A 23,871-nucleotide genomic window follows, 5' to 3' on the forward strand; every position below is an offset into this window, starting at 1 on the left:
GCCTTCTCCGGATTTACAACATGGGTCATGCTGCTTGATCATTTGTTTGGTTTGTTTGTTGGTTATACTTTAGCTTTAATACAACAATTCACTGTTTCCTGGAGTTTTCAGGCTATTCCAAAACGCCTTTAAAATTAATACAGTACATATCTGCTTCTGAGTTCAGTTTATTTGAATCTTCTGCTTTTCAAATACGCAGAGTAAAAATATTGCGTAACGCTCTCCTTAGATACTGAGTGCTTGGCGAGTACTTCACCACCCTCATGGAATACAAGTGTACTCTCCTACTTCTTTCCAGAAATGAAACAAAAATACATATTGAAGACTCTTTTTTTCCGTGTCATTAGTAACAATTTGATTTTCTTGTTCTGTTAATGGTTCCGCTTCTATATATAAACATCATTTTTTTTCCCTAATATAATGTAATATGTATGTTGTTTTCTTTAGTACGACCATGGCTTGTTCCCTGATATGCCTCATTCCATTATACTTCACAGCTTCTAGTTCATATCAGTTTATGTTTGCTTTCCACTTTTTATATTGTGATATGATATACATATCTTTCTCTAATTGGTGTCTCCACGCTACCACGAAACCAAGATGTTGCTTTTCTCAGTGATGGTACAGTGGCTACTTGGCTATCTAATAAGCCTCTTCTTAATTCACCTGTCAGTCATAACCTCATATCTACTTACAGCTTTATCTCCAGAGAATTTCATTGACAATATTTTTAACTTTGAGAAACTAGCCTCTTTGAGGTACTGGCTTTCCACATTATTGCTAAGGACTTTATTCTGTTTACCAGTAGTGAGTATAATCAACTCATAACTGCTGGTCCCTAGGCAACTGTAAGCTTCCGTTACAGTGATTAATTCATCTTTATCTATCACAGTAAAGTCCAAAGTGGAATGAGTACATGTAGAGTATCTAGCTATGTATCTCCTAAATTGAATTCCCAACTAGCAATTCAGTTTTTCTTGGAATGGAAAGAAGGGAATTCAAAAGAAAAAAAAATCATGTATTTCTGGTTTAGAAGAGTAAATATTCTAGCTGTCTTTTCTCCTCATAGGTATATATGAATTGCCTGAAGAACAAAATATTAAATTTATACATGGGTACTGTGTATGTAATTCTCAAACAGTTCATTCAAGCAGCTCTTTGACTGCAGAACTGCATAGTGAAGCACTACAGACCACAAGCCTGAGAAATGTATTAGATTCCGATCAAAAGCTGCTGTATGTAAAAAGTGTAACAGGTAGTTTCACTCCCTCATATGAAGCCAATAGGTACAACAATTTCAGAAGTAAAAACTAAACAAAATGAAAATTATAAACTCTATTTGGAAACTGGTAGAAAGACAAACGTTTCTGTTCCAGCTATGAATGTAAAATATCTATCATTCTATCAAAATACTAGTTGTGAAATGTATTACTTCAGACAAGTAATTTTAAGTTACAGTTTATTTAAATTAATTTATCCAGATAGCTATTCCAGATATCTCTACATACAGCTACATATGAGCTTTCATCTTTAAATGCTGCTTTTAATTCAGTTCTTACTATTAGATTGACAAGAAGTTTCCACTGCAACTTAAGTTCATAATTCTGTGAAGCTTTGAAGCTTTCTCTAAATGTCATTTCTTTCTCAAGAATTATGTGTATATTATTATAAAGCACTCAGCAGGACCATTACAATGAAATAGCATGTTTTTTTTTCCAGTACGAGCAGTAGAAGTGGTTCCAAAACTGTGTAAGAGTCGCGAAATGGGATCAAACCAAAGATACATCTCACCCACTATCCTTCCTCTGTCAAAGGGCACTAGCTATTTACTGCATAAGAAAAGGTCTAAGCTTAAACAAGCATATAGTGATGATATTACCTCGAAAACTCTCCCAACATCTGGCACTATGTGGCTCAAACAAGAGCTCAATTCAAAGGTGTTGTCTGTGTATTTAATACCCTTCACCAAATTCTTCTTCCATGAACTTACCTGAAACTTTTAAGTGCAGTCTTTTAAGAAGACACTTATAAGTGTCAACATTCACCATGTCCTATTCATTAGATTAACCCAGAAGTGTCTTTCATTTTGGGGCATTTCACTATTCCAGGGAACTAGGAAGGGTGTCTTCATCTTCTCTTAGACTTGGGAAAACTAAACTAGTAGCCATAGGGTCAGCATGGTTTCTATCAAGACTGTCTTTTCAGGTGCAAGATGTTTTTTGTGTTTTGCTTAATAGGATGCATACCTTTTGTCACTATGTACATGGCCAACACGCAGTACCTGAAGTATCCACCAAATTAAAAGTACCACTACGAGAAGGAACTGTTATGTAGAATATCCTGTTATTTAAAACCTCTATAGTACCAAATATTGTTAAAACACAACATACGGTGCTGATGTCCCAACTGGTAAGACACAGTATAAATATCAGCCCTTTGTAGACAACTGCCTGATCACAGGCAGGTCATGGCAGAAATGACTGAATAAACTTGGTCCCCACTGAACTCTCTCTTCAAAAAATGGAGAAAACAGATACTCTATTACAGAGATTATAAGCCCCGACTCACTCCAAATCAGAACAAGCATGCTGCCCAGGTTCAGTATAAACATTGCTATCCCAGCTCACAGCTGTTTCAACTCCAGCAGTGTAGACATGTTTTGCAGCAACGGGTCACCTATCAACATGCTCATACACATGTCACTTTGGAAGCTTTTTGGTTCAGCTCTACGGCTCTGACCTGGGGTTAGACTATTCTCTGCATAAATGCCAGAGAATCATGACAATTACAACATGGCATTACCAAAGCGGATTAGTAGACAGCATCCTCAAAATACACAAAGAAGCACTCTTTTCTGCTCACTTTTTGACATACAGGATAACTTATCAGTGCATCCGACACAGATAAAGAAGCTCACCCCAGTTTCCGAGTGACACGGATGACATAGGGCCATCTGTGAATATTTTAGAGTGACAGTAAAGATAATGGCCTATATGACATTCTTCCCTATTTTCCACAAGGTGCAGACCTTCATAGTTGCCATCATAGAAAGGGACCATTAAAACCACCCCCAAAGGACAGCTGCTCTTTTTCTTTTATCTGGAAGCCATCAACTTCACAAATGGTTGTATGTCTCTGCAGTAGGAAAAATCCTACCTTGGCCAAACAGGACAAATAAGTGGTAGTCAGGCCAAAAACTTACTATTCAATTTCAAATGCATTTATGTTACCATGACTTAATGGCTTAATTTACAGGGAAACAAATCATTTTGTTCCCACACAAAAGCCTGGCAGTATCAACATTTTCGTAACAGGTCAAAGAGTTTCCTTCTCTTTTCTAGTCTTTATAATGGCTTTCCCCTTTTCCAGATCTTTTGGTTTATTGATACGCCTTTCTTTTAAAGTATGCAACATTAGCATACTTTTTATAATCAGTTATATTTATTCATCTTTGTTTTCAAAAACTGGAGAGCAGGTCAAAGACTGACCTTTCTCTAGTAGCCCTTGGATGGGCTAAGGTAAATGCAGTGTTTTGCTTATTTGATGAGAAAAAGGGAGAATTCTGACCTTGTTCTTACCTTTGAAAACCTCACAGTAGCAAAATTTCCCAAATCCTGGCTGGCTGAAAAAGCTATTCACTAAATCTTTAGAACATAGTTATAATTAGACGAGGTTACATGATAATGTGATTTCACTCATAATTTTAACATGCATCCACATAGAATTCTTGATTCTTTACAACATATGCCAATATATGATGTGTGACAGTTAAGTTTAATATTCAAACTGTTCAATATATTCTTGCTAGTTTACTCAGAGCTTTGCCTGACATATTTATAAATTGTGATCAAAAGTGTTTCAGCTATCTGAAAAGAAATTGAAAAAGAAGTGCAAACTTGCCTGTTCAATTGTGGAAGAAAAATCCATCTTTTTTGTAAAAAGCTTCCTGCGCAGATGAAATGGCTGAGCATAAAACATACCATTTGTTTGGAAAAACTTCTTACTGATGAGCTGTGTCTGTCCTTACTTAAACTGAACTTGCTCAGATCTGACTGATTTGAATAAGCATTTGAAAATATTAATACATACATTTCATTTTCTGCTGAGATCACTTGGTGCATTTCTGAAACAAAGCATAATGCACACGATGTGTGTCAGCAGTTACATGTAATAGTATGAGCTTTTTAAAACAGTTATAAGTAGGCTTATAAGGGCTGTAGTCCAGACAGAAAACAGGCAGCTGGAAAATCGCAGAAGAAAGCTAGTTTTAAAGTTGTGTCAGTGCTGGTTGGTGGGGGTGGAGGGGTTACATTGTTTGTTATTTAATAATCTCAATTTGAAACACTGAAAAACTGAAATGCTAGGCGCAAGATCACATGGATTTAAACGATGAAGGAGGCTAAATAAAATCAAGCAAACTAAATAAGACTAAGTAAAAAAAAATCATAAATTTGCCTTTTCTTTCTTGTTCCTTTTACTTTCTGCAGTATATGCCATTTTTTCTCCTGGTTTTCTCTATTTCAGCTAATTAACCTTCCTCCACTATCACTCAGGTGAACAGTCCTGCAGTAGAATTAAATAGTCACTAAATTCATTGTTAGCTTGAATTCATTGTTAGCTTGATTGAAGTCAAGTCGAAGTCCTGTTGAAGTGGATCCAGTTACCCGAGGAATTCATTTTAATGGAAGTGGACACAATTTTTTTAGGATATGATCTGTCTTGTTGGGAGTTTTGTTGTTTTTAGATTGTTTCCTTTATTTAGTGTCCACATAAAAATCAATGTCATATAAAATAATAAAGTATAAGTGTCAATCTAAATTTAACTACAATCACTAGAGGACTTTTCATTGACTTTGACAGGTATTGAGATAGGCCTATCATTAGAAAAGTAGGATCTTCATGGGGTTAATGAAGATCCTACTCATATTTTGAAAAATCAGTGGTTTATTCCAGTGTGCTCTTCTGAACGCTGAAAGTTTACAGATTAAAATGGCAGTCAGACAGTCAACTTCTTGAATGTTGGCCACAAAACAGTAGATAAAGTTGGTGGCATCCTTTCAGACATGGAACACGTCTATCATTGAATGTAACTGACCTTGAAGCTTACTGGTTAGAGATGAAGCATCACCTGTTTAAAGAAAGCTGTTTAAAAGATTCAAATAAATGTGTTTCTAAAGTGCATCTCCCTTTTTAATTTCTTACTGTTCTTTTTCAATTGAGAAAGCACACTGTCTGAACCCAATGGGATTTCCACGTCTAGCTTTCGTGCTTTTTGTTGCTACATGGCAGTGACCGCTAGATTGGCAAATAGAATAATTGCCTTTGAGAGATTTCTTTAAGGATGTTAAGAGCATGAACTTCAGTCTTTTTAAGAACCTTCTTAAATAAACGCTTCAAAACAAAGTCAACTATTGATCCAATCCTTTGAATAAAAACTTCTCCCCATTTGACAATAGGATTTGCTACTGAAGAGAAAACATACATTAATCTTTCTAGTTTATTGTCTTCAGTTGACAAAGGTAGAATTACAGGGTCGCTGCACAAAGAAAGATTTGTACCCTCTATTTGAAATGGCAAATACATAAATTCATAAATTCTACATAAATTCATTGACTGACTTAGGATAAAAGCAATCTTTACACCCTCAGTCTTGTCAGCTGAAGAGAAACAGGGATATAATTTATGCTTTATTGCCTAGCAATATTGTTAAATAACTGTTTATTCTCTCAGCACATTTGCAATTTCCTTGTTTGCGTCTTCTAGCGCTGTGAACAACTTTTCCCCCTGGAAGTGAAAAAGAACAATCCAAACGCTTGCTTGCTGCCAGGGGAGAGGGTGGGAATTTCATCGGGGGGGGGGGGGAGGGGGGGACACCCACACCAGAGTGTCTGGGAGAGTTTGTCCCAACTTGGCAGATTTTACGCCCCTGTCTCCTACCGCTGGGACAGGTAGCGCGGCCCCGAGCTGCTTCGGAAGGGGGAGGAGAGGGGGATGTCGGCACCCGCCACGCGCAGGGGCGGCGGCACCAGACCAGCCCCGCGGGGCACCGCGGGCTCCCACCGGCGGCCGCGCCGCGGTCCGAGCCGGGAGCCGGGAGCCGGGAGCCGGGCACTGCGGGCCCCGCACGGGCCCGGGCGCAGCCCCCCGCCGCGGCCCGTCCCCTGCGGAAAGGCAGCGCGGTGCCGGCCCTGGGCCGGGCCCGGTGAGACCCGCCGGCCTGCGGACGGGGGCGCACACGGAGGTGAAATAACGCCGCCTGCGCGCTGCTCTCGCACAAGCCGCAGCGAAACGCAAAGGCGATGCCGGCTGCGGCCGGCGCGCGGGGGGTGCCGCAACGCGAGCCCCGTGCACCGCCACCACACACACCGGTACGCGCCGCGCCGCGCCACGCAGCGCCACGCGCGAAGGCGCACCCGGGAGGCATGCCCCCCCGGCGCCGCGGACAGCGCAGGAGAGGGGGCAGCTCTCGCTCCTCGCCCCGGTGGCCCAGCACCGCCCCGCTCCGCTCGGCTCCGCCGCCCTTGCGCCGGTGCGCGCCCCGCGGCCGCGGAGCGGGGACGGCCCGCAGGGCGCCCGGGGCCGCCTCCCGCCCGCCGCCGCCTCCCCGCCTCCCCGCCCGCCTCCCGCTGCGCGCCCGGCCCCCCGGCACCCGGCCGCAGAGCAGCCGCGGCCCCGCTGCGCGGCGCGGAGTGACGGGCTGGCTCGGAGGCGTGCGGGTGCGGGAGGGGAGGAAAGGCCGGGGGGCGGGAGGGAGGGAAGGGGAAGGGAAGGAGAGGGAAAGGGGGGTGTATGGCGGGGGGGGGGGGGGAGAAATCAAATAAATAAATAACCTCCGCACCAATAAGAGAGGCAGCGGCTGCCGAGCAGGCTGGGATCGGATGGGAGAGGTCCTTCCCGGGCTGTATTTGTTTGTTTGCGACTGGAGCTGCGAAGTTCAGAGCCAGACGTGTTGCTTTGCGGCGGCCGCCCCGGCTCCAGCCGCTGCGCCGGCGGGGGGCGGCTGTCCCGGCCCGGCGGCAGCCCCCGCCGCCCCGCGGGCCCTCTCGCCGGCCGCCTCCATGCCGCTGTGACCGGCGGAGCGGAGCGGAGAGACCCGCCGGCCCGCCCTTGCCGCCGCCGGAGGGGCTGCGCACAGGTAAGCGGCTCTTTCCTGCACTTCTCCGCGCCCGCTGCGGAGGCTGCCTGCGCCCCGCACGAGCCTGTCGCTGCCGGAGCTGCTCGTTCGTCAAACTTTGCCTCCCGCCGGCCGCCGCCCCCCGCCCTGCCGCTTGCGGGAGGGTGAGTGAGTGCGCGGGGTAACCGGTTTTGCGCAGAGGGAGGCGGGGGGGTCCCGGCTCTGCAGAGCGCAGCTCCGCTCGCATCCGGAGGGGACTCGTGCTGCCGCTTGGGCTTTCGCTGGGAGCCGCTGGCCGCGGAGCGGGCAGGGGCGGCGGAGGCGCGGGGGTGCGCGGCGGGGGAAGTTTTCGTCCGCCGCCGCTCGGCGCCCGCGCAACAGGCACCGTCCGGCGGAGGGACGGCGGGGGGGCGCCCCGTCCCGGGCGGCGGCTCCCGGCCGCTTCGGGGTAATTTCGCTTGGTTTTCAGCGCCTCCGCGGGGCTGTCCCCGCGGGAGCCTCTGCGCGGGCGCGTTTAGACGCGCGCAGCGAGCAGTGGCTGGTGGCACGCCTCTCCGGTTCTGTTGCTTTCCTTTTTTTTTTTTTTTTTTTTTTTTAAGAAACTTGGCGGTTCTGCTGCGGGACGGGGCATTTTCGCGAGGCGGCGCGGGCGGGCGGCTCTGCCCCTCCTGCGGAGGGCGGCGGGCAGGCCGGGGCGCTGCGCGGGCGGCGGGGCGCGGGCGCCCGGCAGGTGGAGCCGTGGGGAGCAGCGGCGGCGCCGGCAGTGGCTCCTCTCGGCGAGAGCCGCGCGGGAGGAAGAGCGCTGCCAGCGCGCTGCTGCGCGGCGCGGTGGCGCGGCGGCCCCTGCGCGGGCGGAGCGGCTCCGCGGTCGCCGAGCGGGGTGGTGAGAGCGGGGCGGCCCCGAGCGGCCGTGGGGCGGGCGCCTGGCGGCGGCGGCGCGCCCCGCCGTGCGGTTCGTCCCCGGTGGCACGGGTGTTTTTCCGCTGGTGTTCGTCTTTCGGGTTGTCACCACGTACCGGGAAAGACGAGAGTCTAAGGGTAGTCTGTCTCAATTACCACACGACGTATAAAAGCGTAATTACTAAAATTGCTGAATAGTGACTAACAATTAAGAGATTATCCCAGTACTGTGCAGCTAGCAAGGAGCAGACTGTACTAATTGGATAGTTAATGACATTTAAATAGGCAGGCTTTCTTAAAATAGTAAGCTGTGCTCTTTCAGGGAACCGAAAGGGTGTTAGAATATTTAATAATTATTGCAGGGATGGTAACACTTGTGCAAGGACTACGGTAATTAGTTGCTAGCTTGGCCAGCCGCACCGGAACATGCCACGCACGGCTTGGAGCATCAGCTCACGGAAGGCTGAGTGTTCACTGCTCTTCCTGCAATAGGTAAATAGAGCTAAATACCTGAGAGTTTGTGTGAAGCTGAATTGAAGGGGAGGCAATTTTTACATTTTTGTCCAGTGAAATCCTCTTCCATCTTTTCCTGGCATCGTTTGACTGAACTGATAATTGAACTTGAGTTTATGTCACTTTCCATTTACCACTTAAGTTTTATTTCACTTTTTGCCACTTGCATAGATTAGAAATAGTTACAGTTTAATGTTGTGAGGACCGGATCAGAGAGGCTGTAATAATGTTCTTTGCGTCATCCTTTAAGCAGCTAACATGTTTTTATAGCAATAACAGACTGGGTTAACATTGTTCTTCAGTGACAGTGATATGCAGATCAGCTTCTCTGTGGTTAAAGTTTATTTTGTAAACTCTCTTTGTTTGTCCTCCAAATCTACTATATTTCTCACATAACTTGAAAATGTTCTATGAGAAACTTGTGCAATAACTACATAAACTTGTTGCATTTCATTTTAAAAGTTTCTCAGTGTAATGTGTAATAAGGTAGACATAAAAAGAGCAACAGAATGTAAACTTATGCTTGATTTATTTTTTCCACAGAGAAAATGTATGCCATGTTCTTCATCAAAAATATGTATTGAAGGAAAATGCCAGAAACTGAATTAAACTGAATATCCTATTTAATTTGCTAAATTTAATATCCTATCTTAGGGACTACTGTAGGGGCTAACACTATTAAAATTCTAATGTGCATATGGGTTCATTTATTTATTCTTCTTTATCTTTAAGTAAGTTTTGTATTCCAAACAGTTTTGTTTTCTTTTAAAGTTAAAAACAAACAAACGACCCCCCAAGCACTGGTCTAAATAGGTCTGAAAGGGCTTGGAGCATATGTCTCCCAGACTCCCATGGAAGTCAGTGAAAATACTGAGCTTCAGAAAAGTTATACTCAAATTGGTAAAACTAGTCTATTTTGTTCTTGTATCAGATGCTGCAGTTCTCACATAGGGGTCATTTTGTGTTGTATCGCAGTCTCGCTCTGTTCACTATTACTGATATGCTTGTAAAATACTTCCTTATATATTCTTGTGTGCCACAGTATTTGAATAATTCTTTTAAGTGTTGTTTCTGTCTTCTAAATCCGAGTTTGAGTCTCTGCTTTCCCAAATGAGGGTTTGTAAAAATCAGAATAAAGGAGCTTTTTTTTTCTCAGTCCCTGTAAAAATGTTAGCTTGAATGAAGATGGAGTTTAATGTTAAGGTTGGATTTGCTCCAAAACAAAAAGTATGACTTTCCACACAGCTGATAAATACATAGCCGAATGTGTTATCAAAGATTTACAAAACACTGATGTCTTGACATCTGGATTTGTGCAGTGCCTTTGATACAGCATGGAGTGTGAGAAAATGCCGAAGACAGTTTTTGGAGGAAAAAGCAACAGAAAGAATACTAAAAATGCTATCAGTTAAATACTCAGTTGTATAAAACTGTTTTGGGGAGTTCTGTTTGTATGTTTTCTATATACTGTATTTTAATGACAAGTCACAAGAAAATGATTTTAATGACAAGTTTTACAAGAAAATGAACTCTGCTTGAAAAAATCCTCCTAATGAAATGTGCAGATACGTTTCTCCTATGACATCTGCATATTTTTCTTACTCCGACGTTTCCCAACTCTTTGTCAGTAAATCTGTGCAGGAAGATACCCCAACATTATTACCCATATTTGTCTGTATTGCTTCCAGATTGCACCACCTGAAATCTTTCTTTCATCCCAACATTGCAATAACAGTGTTAAACTTATGTCCTTACCAGGTTATTTGTACCTCTCTACTCTTCTGTCTCTTAAGGATTTTTAATAATGGTTTATACCCAGTATATCTAGGAAAGTTGTATTTACTAGACTCACAGCTCAATATAGGTAGCACTGAAAACTTTAAAATCTTGGAAAATGCAGTTTTACTATTGGAAGGGAAGAGGAAAGAAGTTCTTAGAAACTGTATAATTGCCATACTGATATTGCTGGTTAGGTGAGGGAATGTCAACTTCTGGGCACCTGTTTCTGATTAAGTCATAACAATAAAAGACCCTATGGCCAAGTTTGAAGCTTCAGGATACATTACACGGCATTCCAGGTTGAAATAATGTTTAAGAACCAGAGGTGCAAAATATTTAATGCATTTAAGTGAACAGGCTATGAAATTTGGTATCTGAAAACATACAAAAGCATTTCTAGTGTAGCTAATAAAGTAATAATTGTTACTTGTGATCGCTATCAGAATAAGACTTCTGGAAACCAGTAGCTCTGATTTTTAAAAACTAAGTTGGCTTCATAGATTAAGAGATTTTTTTTCCTATTTTATAATAGTCCATTACTGAATTAAAGATAGCAAGTTAGGTTACAAACTGATGATTACTAAAGCATTAAATTACACTTATATTTGTGCATTAAAGATTATTTCCTACAAGACCACTTGCAGCTCTGTTACAAATACATTCATACTTATGCAATTACCTTGTTTCCATCAAGTCAGTAAAGAAACTAAACTTTAGATTTGGACCTGTCACTTTCTGACTACTAATTTAGTAGTTTAATGATGACTAATAGTAGTATTTTTGTAACTAACGATTTGTTACACAGAGAAGACTGAACTTGGTTTTAGTCACACATATGCACTGATATATGTGTAAATATGTAGCTATATATGCTCGCTGTGTGAAGAACGATCCTGTTTGATTCAAAAAGTCTTAGCAAGAGAAATAATCTACCTGCTTTAAAATTGCTTTATAAATTGAATTTGTTATTTTACACCTTCTACCCCCCAAAATAGACTTACAAAGTAAGAAAGAATTTGCAAAGATTCTTGTGGTGTTGAAAGTGTTTCAACTGCAGCGGGTAGAAAGATCAGCGTGGAGTATTTGCAAATACTATTTTTCTAGAAACAAGAATGAGTCAAAGATACGGTTTCGTTAATTTAGACTGCATCTCTAATCTTAAACTGCTGCAATATAATGCCTAAAGACAGTTTGCCTGTGAACTCTGCTGAAGTCTAGAACTCTTGAGAATGTCTCTTCTAATAGCTGCTAAATGTTCCAGTGTTAATTAAGAGCTAATGTAAGTGGGATAGCATGTTATGACAGCGTAATGGTCTCCTGTTGAATATAAGTTCCATGGCTAAGCAGACACACTTTCCGAAAATAAACAAATTATTTATGCATTGTCTGTACAATAGGAAGTGCTTCTGCAAAAGCCTTAAATAGTGGCCCATAGAGAAGTCTGCTCATCATGTGCTTTTGCAATACACTAACGAAAGCAGCGTGGCTTTGCCTTTGTTGACTACAGGGCTACTTTCCAGAAATCTATAAGGTCACACATGTGGTTCTCTACTCCAATGCTGGTCTGCACTGATACACAAGACTGTGGCTAGCTGAAGCTTTTGCTCCTTCCTAGGGGAAGGGAATGCAAGAAAGGTAATCATATTCCAGAATATGCTGTCATTACGGTTTGACAGTGCAGAACAGCAGAGAGCGGACTCACAGCCTTCCCACTGTGTATGATCTTGATCCATATGGAGTTTTTGGAGTAGGAGAATTTTGAATATTAGAAGGGAAGTGGTCAAGTCCCTCTTCCATTCTGACAGATACCTATGTATAGACAGTCATTCTGTTTATTCAGGAATCATTCTGTCTTTAAAGTAGTGATAAAATCACATTGATGTAATCTCTGCTGAAGAAATAAGTGACAAATCATTCTGGCTGAAGTGTCGTTCCCACATTGATCTCTACTTTATTTTAAATTTTACTTTTAACCTGTTATCTCTTGGGACAGGGTAACGTTGACATGTAGCCATAATGACGTTCAAAAGAACATCAACCATTTCCAAGGGCAAGGAGCAGGGCACAAGCAGGGGAAGGGAGCCAGCCAGCAGGGACTGAGCTCATGTTTATCCACTTGCCTCAGCAAGTGGGGTGAGGAAGAAAGCAGAAGGAAGCATTTGCTAATTGAGAATGGGCAGTGCCCCCGAGGTCACAGCAGGAGCAAAGCTTGTCAAAGTTTGGACTGAAACACCTCCAATTCGGCTCTGAGAGACAGTATCTTGGCAGCTAATACCCTTCATGGTAGACTGACCATTATTTATATGATTACAGATAAAAGCATTTGAACTGTTAACAAAAATTATCTGAAATTGCACTGATTTATGCAGTGATAACCATCCAACATTATGACTGATAAAACTCATTTAGGCCCTGTTCCTGCAGACACTACCTACATGTTTAATCTGATGATGAGTCCTGCTCATATTTTTAGGGCTATGACTTGATATAACAAGAGATATAAAGTGTAGTATTTTCTTGGAAGCAAAATCTGTTTAATACTTTTCTTTTTGGAAACCAACAACTTTGATTTTCCTTTTGGCAGATCTGTTACTGGCAATGAGTCATACCTCGGCAATAAAGTATATAATACAATTTAAGTTATATATGCTAACCCCAGCAAATCATTGGGATAGAATTTGTTCTTGGACAACAGAGATTACTAAAGCTAATTTTATGTTATATTGACATAAAAGACTACATTTAAAGGAACATACAGGTCTTGCAAAGGTAATTCTTTCAAACATTTATAAGTAGTTACTACAACGAAGAGGGTAGAATTCAGGGATGAGAATCTGAATGGACTAGCTGATGGTTGGAGGGGAGATCACACATTGGAGGACAGAGATGATAGTTAATACAGATTCATCCTTTGTTTTGTAATTTGCAAATATCCTACTGATTTAGGGTGTGAGCAAAGGATAGCTTATGAATTAGACTGAGTGAGTAAGAAGGTACTGTCCATTCCCTTGAAAGCCACTGTTAATTTAATTGGATTTTTAGCTGCCTTTCAGATTAAACTGCATGTGTATTCCTAGTCCACTGCAGCAGGAAGTAAAATACATTAATTTGCAACGGCAAGACTAAACCAATTAGCTTTACTTCACTTTGCAAAAGATTTATTGTGGCTTATGTATTTCTGGGAAAAGGAGTAGTAGATTGTTGCAGGATGCTCTAGAATGATTTTTTTCTTTTTTTTAATAAAGATTGGATAGTTAGGGCTTACTACAGGGATAGCTAGCATTGGAAACACTGAAGCACAAGTGAGATAAGGGTTAGGTTTTTGCTACCCTTCCTTGGAGTCACAAGTAAGTACTTATGTAACTGGTGAGTATTCACTCAGACAAGCTCTTGGACTTCTCATGCAAAATAGGAGAAGAAAGCACATAAGGGAAGAGAATGAGAAGAGATTGCATGGGACTGATTGGCAACTAGCAACAGCTGTTCGAACAATCAAGAGGGATGACAAGTAGTCATGCTTTAGTAGGAACTGAAAGAGTAAGGATTGGTTTTAATATAAAAAAGGAAAAGGGTTAGAAAGGAAAAAAGCACTGTAGAAGAATTTAAAATGCTGTCTTGTCAGAACTTAGGACAAAGAGGTCAGTCAACAAGGGGGAGGAGGAGGAAATGATTTTTTTAAAAAAAGCTGGTTTTGAGTAAGAGATGGTATGTTAGTATATATGAAGTTAGGTAAAAAGTTTGTCTCCTGAAGAGCTTGCGATGTGCTATTACAGGACACTGAGCAAGTGTCTGAATCTCAAATGGTACATTGATTCTTTAGGTTTGAAGCCAGGTGGGGAGAACTACTCTTTATACGCACAGAGTTTACTTCATGCTGTGTGGAGTTGTGTTCCTGGAGGACTGGAAGAGCTTTTAGCAATTTCTAAAAATTTCTCTGCCCTTGTTTCCTTTTTACAGACTATTATCCTACTGTCTTTTCCTCTGTCTTTGTTTTCTTTACTTCTGTGATTCAAGAGTATGAGGATCTGAAGATAAAATCGACCTAACCTGAAAACTCCCTGAACCAGTAGAATTGACTAGGGCTGTGATCACACTCAATTTCACACTGCTGCTAGTGTCATGTAGAGTGATATTGTGAAGGATTCTGTCAATTTTTGGTTCAGCTGCTAGTTGTCATAATGGTAAAGAATCACAGGGTGAGTGACTGTCTTCAGTCAATGAATGAGAAACTTTATTAGAGAAAGGAAAATAGTATTTTCTCTGAAGCTTTCTTTTTTCCTCATTATAAAGCTTTCACATAGAATCTTTTCATTTCCTGACTGCATGTCTGCAGCTGATTTTCAAAACAGCACATGGCATTGGAAGTCTTGGTCCCACAGCTATTTTTCTTGATGGAAAAGCTAAGTAAAATTTTCCAACTCTTACTATCTGGCTATTCATTTCTACTCCCTAACTACCTTCTCAGTTGAGTTATTTACAGGACTATAAAGACAACCAATTTAGAATGAGCAATTCTGTGGCAAAAAAGTAAGGATTTGTAACCATTTTGAATCATCTCAAAGTCCTATATTATTTTTTGCTGTGCAAGTGAGGGTGCAGTGTAAGGGTGGGATTAAGTAATCTAGGAGGAAAGAAGAGGTGGGATCTGTTTCAGCCAGCCTTGCTACCAGAAAAAAAAATGTAGAACTTCTGTCTCACACTTGCTGTCATCTGTAAGCTGTTGTGAGAAGGTTTTGTGATGATTTTGTTATTGCCCTTAATCTTCTGTGCTATAACAACTAAAGACCTAGTTAGAGAGCGGGCCTCTTGTGCTGGCTGGTACGTACATTTAATGACTACAGCTTCTGCTTTGTCCTTGTAACGGACCTAAGATTCCACATTCTTATCAAGATGCATCCACTTGCATATGCAGCACATCTAATAAAATGTGTAAGAATATATATTTATATTTGGAATTTTGGAAAATGTAGTTAAACTGTAAGCTTATCCACCTTTTCATCACTTTCACTCGTATATGCACCTTTCTACCATGTGTTCCTTAGGGGAATTTCACAGCCTTCAGATCACATATTAAAGTCCCCTATCCTACTTATGTATCAGCTGACTCCTGAATATAGCTTAAGTAGTGTGCAACCATCTACTGTCAACAATTTTTTGTTAAGGAAGTTTTCTGTTACTGTTTTTATTTACTTAGAGCTACACTCACATTTGCTTTCTTCAACCAAGTCTTTGCTCTTGCTCTCCTATTTTAGTCTCATCTGTTTCTCAGGTGCAATTGTACTTCTGCTATTATTAGCTGCATTTACAACTTGTGATTGAATTCACTGTGGTCAGTGCTGGCTGCTGTATCCTGAGCTTTGTAACTATGCTCTTCTCTGACTGCCTCATTGTCTGACTGTGCCTCCTTACTCTCCACCTCACCATAAAAAGGTTCCTAAGTTGGTACTTTGGGAGTGAAATTTGAGCCTCAAACCATCCTTGTGGACAAGCCATAAGCCTGGGAAAAGATTTATTGTGAAATCAGCCTACCTTACTTCTATCTTGCTTAGGAAGAGGAAAGCATGAGGAAAAGATGTAGTAATTATACACTGATGTTTTTTATTTTTTAAATTAAAATACAATGTATTGCCTAAAAGTAAGTTTGTTAATTAGCATACAAACTGTGATCTGCTCAAGAGTTGTGCTCAGCTTTCATACTAGCCCAGAATAACACAAGAACTGTATTGTATTTTTTTGCAAGTCAGTTTGATGCCCCCAAAAGAGGTGTTAGCTTCATGAAAAGCTTTTGAACATACCCAGGGAAAAGATGCACATTGGGTACATATGTATCAAGGCTATATTTTATATTTCTTCATCACTGTCATGGTATCACCTCAATCCTGCTTTTGGGAAATCACTTCTAAATTTAATGTCAATTTATATTTCAGTGAATACCTTGTTTCTGTTTCCACCCTGAGTGAAGCTGTCCTTACTTTTTAGATAATAGTATTTTCAAAATGCCTATCTGTGTTTGTAAAATATCTACAGTGACAAAACATATACAGTAAAATGTAAGCTGTAGAAAATAATACTGCATATTGAACTGCTCGTAATTTCAACCCTAATAAAAGAAAAACATTCCTGAAGTTATCCTACATTTCCCAAACATTCCTTCACTACTCCAAGATGATGAATGAATGGCTGTCTTCATGTTTTTAAGCCTTTTGAGTCTGGGCTCTGAGGGACCCGCAAACAGAGATTTGTCTATCAGTAGGTGATTTCTTGTTTAAATGTCCTCAGTAACCACAGCAGAAATACTGTTTCATCAGGGGAAAAAATACAAGTCATTTAACAAGAAAGTAAGATACTTCAGAAACTATTCATTCAAACCAGTACCATGAGCTTCATTTAAAAAAAAAAAAAAAAAAAAAAAAGTTTTCATTATTCAGTGGAGACAGTAAGGTACTAGTAGCTTGTGCCATCTACAAAGAACAATACCCCACCTGAATGGGTGCATTCTGCATTAACTCCATCTTTTAAATGCTCAAAGGCATTACCTCATGTAAGGTATGTAAATAATATACTGTATTATACCTTTACTTTCTTAAAATCAGTAGTCAGTCTATTATAAGCTAAAATAACCTTCTGCAGGGAGATAGAAGGAAAATGTGTTCTACTTTATGTAGAAATTATATATACTTTGCCTTCTGTTATTTAGCTACTGCAAATTGCTTTCTGTTCCTCAGAACTTTGCTTCTGACAAATACTACCAAATATGCTGCGTATTGTAAATATTACAGTGATAGATCCTTTCTGTGTTTTGATACTTTCTTTTTGTCACTGCAGTGAAAATTACTAAACACAAATAGCTTTTTGAGAGAAATTTAATCAAGTTATTCATAACTTAAGGGTTTACATGATTTAAAAACTGTCAACATGTATGGCACAGCCCTTAGTACTTTGGCTATGTTTTCTGCTGGTGTAAAACTATGTTGAAAACATTCTTTTCTTCACTGTCAAGGGTACGTTTGACATATTTATCACGTGTTGCTCTCTTCAGTATCTTTATCTCTAGACATTTCTTCATGATGCTACCTCTAGTTAAGAGAAACACTACACTGCTCCAGATAGATGTTCCTTCTTTACTAATAGTATCTCATTGTTTAAAAAAAAAAAAAAAAAAGCCTCCGTCTGTGTGTCTCTTAATTAGAGTACTGGTCCTGAAATCCACTGTGAAACTGCAGAATGCTTAACTATATAGGAGTGGAAGCTAAAATTTTAGTTTTCTGATGGGCCAGTGTTTCTCCTTGGTTATTTTAATCTTGTTTACTTTTATTTTTCTGGTGTCATCTCTGAAGGTATGAAAATTCATTATTTTTTAAAATGTAAATAACTAAAAGACTTAACTAAGTGAAAGATGACTAAAGATCAAATGTTTTGTGGTTACATACTTTTCAGTGTAATGTGCTTTGGTCAGCCATTCTTAAATAATATATAAATTGTCTAAACAAACTGGCATGAAACTGAAGGAAATATGTAGCATAGACTTATCAGAAGATTAATAAGCATGATTTCATTGTTCTAAAGATACCATCCAGCAGATTTGTAATAGTGATTTTTGCCTTGTGTCAGCTAGTCTTTTGTCTTCCTTTTGTATTTTTTTTTTCTACATAGGCAATGAGAATAGGGTAGCTGATTTTATTTACCTTAATTTCCAAGGAGTTCTTGTTCTTCTGGTTCTCAAGAGCAGGATGAGGTAAACAGTACAAAAAACAAAGCCAAAACAAACAAACAAAACCCCTCCATATTCCTATTTCCAACTGAAAATACTGTCTATATTTAGAAAGTCTTCATCCTTCTTTTCCCAGGGGAATATATAGAAAGCACTTTATAAAATTTTCATGAAAATTTTATAATTTTTCTAAGCTTTAAATTTCAATTCCTAATTGAAATAACTGTATTAGTTTAAAGATCAGCAACACTGCAGTACATCAACAGTTTGTTTTGCACAAAAAAATTATGTGTTTTTAAAACAAAACCCAGCTTCTTCTGCCTTCATTTTGTGGTTTATAAATTTGGCATTCTTCAGTTCTACTTTCCTATCTTTGTATCACCTGTCAGTAAGTATCAACCCCCTTAAAAATTCTTAGGACCCATCTTGCTAATATTCATGCATATTCATATTCAAGCCATTCATATTCATTCATATTCAAGCCAAAGTTTAAAATGTGCAAATCAGAGCATGCATAGCTACAATACTGAAAGTTATTCTATAGCACCAGTCTAAAAATAAATCACTTTGAGAAGTCTGAAAAATCAGGTATTTGGAAAAAACGGTGTGATGATGATTTATTTTCTTTTACATATTTCAGTTCATTCTCACCTCTTTTGATAGTGCATTTGGGTTTGCTGCTAAACTATTATTAAATAATTCTGGTGAGAAATTTCTTATGACATATTTGAGTAAATTTAATTCAAGATCCTCCAGATTCATTACTGGTTTTGAGCGTAATCTTGTCTGCACAGAAATTCTAAACTGCTCTATTTGTGCCAACAAATGTTATGACTCGTGTAAATAGTAGCTGACAAATTAGAAAATGTTAAAATCAGTCTCCACTTTAGGACTCCCTATATAAAGAACAACTTGGAAAATAATAACACTCCGGTTTTCCACTGAAAAGTGGCTTTAAGGCATGCACTACTGAGTAGGTCATATAACCCACTGTATATTGAAGAATTATGTAATATTTTTTATTTGTTACAAGAATGGTGGTAAAATTGATGTGCCAACTTACAGTGCAAGAATAGCTGGTAAAGTGTGAATAATGCTAAACTTAACCAAATTTCCTCATTTGTTAGCATATGCATTCTCATATGCAAGAGAATTCACTACTCTTGTAAAATAGGACTATTATACCCCAGGGTACATGTTTTTGTGAAACATATCTGTAGTTTCCTACTGCTTGGTCTAATTTGGATTTAAATTCAAGACCTTTGTATAGTTTCAGGGTGAGAAGTATCTTGAAACCTGTTTTGAGATTAACTTTTCTAATTGTCTTATTGTCCCACTTATCCTCCATAATATAATTTCATATAATAAAGTTGGTAAAAATTCCAAGTAAATAATTCATAATGGTCTTTTAAATTGGTGGAAAAGAGGATCTCTTCTTTTTGTAATTTCATGTGAGAGAATTTTATTTCTGAGTTATTTTTACAGTTAACTTGGCAGAAATCAGTGTATTAATTTCTTATTACTTCAGTGAATTCTGAGTCTTCACTAATGTTAAATCTTTATGCTTTAAAGTACATGTGTAGCCAGTAAGAAAAGTAATACCATCAGTAAATTTCAGATTCAACTAATTTTCTTTCCAGTACACTTCTCTGGAAATTACCTTTTTGACAGAACGTGAAAAGCTATGGAATGAGTTTTATCATTACCTAATTTTCCTCCCATTGTTTGATGATGTGATATACAGGAGGCCAGAGGAAGTCTCATTCTTTTTTACTATATGTTAAAAGAGCTAAATGTAACCTTTGTCACTGGCTCGGGAGAACTCTTATACAAAGTCATTTTCTACTAAATTGAAAGCTTCTCATAGTCAATAATCACTTTATATAATAGTCATATATCTTACCTGGTAGTTCAATTATCACATAAAGGTGCTTTATTGCGAGGAATTTTCTTAGGTAGGCCAGTTGTTTGGTTGAAATCCAGCAATGTAGTGAATCAGTTTCTTTATATCTACATAAAAAAAATGTATAAACTGTAGTCAGATGGTGACTGGCTCCACAGTCCTTTAAGTCTGACACTGATACTTGCTGTATGGAATGATGGTAAGATTGTATTGGTTTGAGAAGCTAATTTAATCTGCTTTGTAATCCGAATGGCTGTGCCTCTTGTTTACTAGGTGTCCTTTTTCCCATTATAGTGTCGCTCACTGTTAATATTGTTTTACAAGACATTTTTCTTTCTTTCTTCACTTTCCTTATCTGATACTGTGCTGAAGCCATAACACACACTTGAACTGAAGATGTCCTCTGTTCCTGACTATTACATATTTTGTCACTGGCTGCCTGTGCTGTAGATGGTCTGGATTTTTCTGGATTTGCTGAGTGCATTCAGACACATTTTAATTCTCTGAAATTCAGCGTAACAATGTAGTTTGCTTAATTTGAGCACTTCAGCTTTCACTGTACTTCATGGAGAAAGCTAGTTGTCTTTTGAGGTATGGTCAAAAGGACTACATGCTCACTGAGAAGATGTACTGAGCTGTAGTTAACAGAAAGTGCTAGTTACAGTGGTTTATCTGAGATCTCACATCTCTTCGGGTGCTTGAAAGGCTGACTCAAAACTGTACGTTAGAAGTCTCTCTACATTCAGGAGCCAGAAATTTGGCATATTTTTCTAGGGGTAAACACCTAAATGAGAGGAGCTTATACACTTTAGAAGGATGGTAATAGTACTTTGGGTAGTTACGCAGACAGCAGAAACACCAATCTTCTGGTCTGCCATCTTCTGAAGGGAATTCAACTCCTGTATCCTATAGAAAGAACAGGTTATGTAGTTTTATTATTGTGCAGTAAGTAATTTTGTGAATTAAGTGAAAAAATAGAAAGATAATTACTCTGAGACTTAGTGAATATCAGAAGAGTTCTTGGGTGTGCTACTGAATTGCTTTTGCATTATTCACCTAGATGGTTATTGGGTAAACAGAACCAACCCTATCAGTAGGAACCAGAATCCAGGTCTCAAATCAATAAACTAACGCTATAGATCATTAAGCTCATAGATGCACAGGTATTGCAGTCAGAGGTGGCTATAAACATCTGGCATTTAGTCACAGTTAGTAGTACATGAAGAATGAATAGCTTTAGAAATAAGTTTATTGAAGTATATAAGCTACTTCTCTATTATCACACCATTCTTATACTTTATAAAAATAGAATGTCTTTTAATATATATTCAAGAGTGTCACAGTTATATTTTTGACTAGCAGAGAACTTTGAATTGGATATAAGTTAGTGTGGAATTTCAGGGTTCAAACAACCATGTAGATCAAACAGCCACATTTGACCACAATAAACATCAGGTGAAAGACTTGTGTAATGTTTTATTGTTGAACATTAAAGTCTGACAATCTGCTAACAAAAAGAAAGAAAATTAAAATTCTGTTTGGGACCATGTAGTGTGGGAGTACCATCAAAGGTCTCTAAGTTATCAACACAATTATCTTTTTCAAGTTAAAAAAAAAAAAAAGTTGAAAAGACAGCAGAAATCTGAAGTCCATGGAGCTAATGTGACACTACTAAAATAGTGCTTAATGGCTCCCTTTTACATTTTAGAAAGATGCATGTGGGGGTGATGTCTTCAGTCATTCCTTTCATAGTCATGGAACATACAGTAGAGTGGAAACAAGAATATCTTACCCAATTTAATATGATGAATTGCTCAGTATATATATTCTCAGTATATCAGTAATATATTCTTTATATAGTTATAATTTTTGTAAGTCTTAAATTGTAAGCTCCTTGGGGCATGAAGAATGGCTTTCTGCATCTCAGTGGAATGATTCTCTCATGATGCCAATATAGTTGTTTACAATAATATTCCAGTGACAAACAGTAAAATAAATGGCCAGCTGTCTTATTGTGTACATTTTTCCTTATATATTTAGAACTTCCAGATTCATTGTTTACTCAAACTGCTTAAACTGAAACTACAGAAGTTTTTAGCTGACTAAAAGCTTACTTATATTTCTTTCTTGAAAAGAGTGGTGACATGGCAAAAGATAGAATGCTAATTACTTGTGCTGTATTTCTTTGTGGTCTAAAAATCTAGATGTTTGTATGTTCTTAAGCTTCACATACAAAGATGATTTTGTTATGGCTTATGAGCTGAACTTCTTTCTTGTTTAGGTAATTACTGTTTTTTGGTAATTACCAAAACAAGAAAGAAGTTCAGCTCATAAGCCATAACAAAAATGCTAAGTACTGTTTATTTCTCTTTATAAGAATAGTGGACTGAACTGTGCTTTAAAGATGAATGAGCATACTCTTCATAATAGTCATTTAACTACAGCAGTATTCATGTGAAGTAAAATGATGACTTGCATTTGTATAGGGAGCAGGTGTTAAAACAGGCTTTTGAGGCATTATTATGCTCTAATCAGAATTAGAAGTGTTCATATAGAAAGTGCGAAAAGAATTTTAAAGAATTAAATTTGGTATTTCTGCCTCTCTCGCTAGCTAGTTGTGACATATAATAAATGGAGAATATAAGTGAAGTTCTGTTACATTGTGGTGAAAAACATCAATGAACCTAATAAAGGAGTTAGTGTCTGACAAATATCACTTGCTGTGCAGAAGTACCCTGAAGTCATTTATTTTAGACTTTTAAGTTATTAGCCATATCAACAATGATTTTGTTACATGCCTATAATTTTACTGTTTGAATACAAGCCACTGAAGTTTGGATTCGCAGATACTTGTCTCATCCCACATCATGCACCACTTTGGGAAGATATTCAGTACAAAGGTTTACAGCTGAGGAAATTAATAGGAAGTCTACATTATAGACTGGGTGCAAAAGAAGGAAGGACTGGGTTTTCATTTCATTTTCATTGTGAGCTGTTTATGTTTCTAGGACAGTATATCAACATTGCATACTTACTATGTTGCAATGAAGTTTGTGCTAGTTGCGGGTTTAGCCATGCACTGTGCATGCAGGGTCCTCCAGCAGAGAGCTAAGTATTGGAGGACTTCACATCTACGCTGCAAATGAAGCTCTCCAGATGGCACCCAGGGACATGCCTTCAACTGGGTTTCCAGCAGGAGAGGAACCATTTTGCGTGCATCAGTGGTGAGCTTGAGTGTATACTGCAAGACTTCAAATTCAGATTTGAGACAAATTTCTACCAAAAATATGCACAACCTTGCTAATGCAGGTGTACTCAAGGAGCATGCTGTCCTCAGGGAGGAGGCGATGTTAAAAGATCAGAAAAATGAAGAAGGAAAACCTTATTGGATATGCTAACTCCACTGATTCTCAAAATCTTTGAGGTGAAGGATGGGGGGTGACTGAATATTTAGTGGTTCTGACTCAAGAGTCTAAATGAGAGACAAGCCTGGAGCAGGCCATAATTTCAACAGAACTGAAGGACTCAATTTAAAGAGAGGTGCTGAAGGATTTTTTTTATTTTTCCCCTCTCTAGCCTGGAAGAGAAGAGGTTCAGATTCCCACAAAGGGGATCTAATCAGTTTTCCAATACCTGAAAACTGGTTACAGAGATAGTGGAGGTGCTGTTCTGCCAAGGATGCATGGTGACAGGACAAGAGTCAGTGGGCACATGTTGTTTCAGGGGAAATTGTGTCTGGATATGAATAAAAGATTCTTCACCATGAGAACAATTAAACTTTGGAATAGGTTGCCCAGAGAAGTGGTGGGATCCCCTCAATGGAAATAAATTTCAAGACTTGGCTTGACAAGGCCCTGGATAGTCTACTCTAAAGCTCTGCTTTAAGCAGAGGTTGGAGCAGATGAGTTCCAGCACTGCTTACAACCTAGGTGTTTTTGAGTTTCATGCCTG

The 23,871-nt window shown here is 39.4% G+C and overlaps 1 protein-coding gene across 3 annotated transcripts in view; it reads left to right on the forward strand.

Moving 5' to 3' along the window:
* Nucleotides 1-6,889: 6,889 nt before the first annotated feature.
* The window catches only part of TENM3 (teneurin transmembrane protein 3), a 1,359,158-nt gene continuing 1,342,176 nt past the window's right edge, over nucleotides 6,890-23,871 (forward strand). For 2 of the 3 annotated variants that reach the window (XM_064510997.1, XM_064510998.1), the window contains exon 1: nucleotides 6,890-7,135. The gene's annotated coding sequence lies outside the window, so the exon portion shown is untranslated. The remainder of the gene's footprint in view (nucleotides 7,136-23,871) is intronic. The other variant, XM_064511002.1, reaches the window with a different exon arrangement.

This window comes from Dromaius novaehollandiae, chromosome 4 (assembly GCF_036370855.1).
Source record: "Dromaius novaehollandiae isolate bDroNov1 chromosome 4, bDroNov1.hap1, whole genome shotgun sequence".
NCBI classification, from domain to species: Eukaryota; Metazoa; Chordata; class Aves; order Casuariiformes; family Dromaiidae; genus Dromaius; species Dromaius novaehollandiae.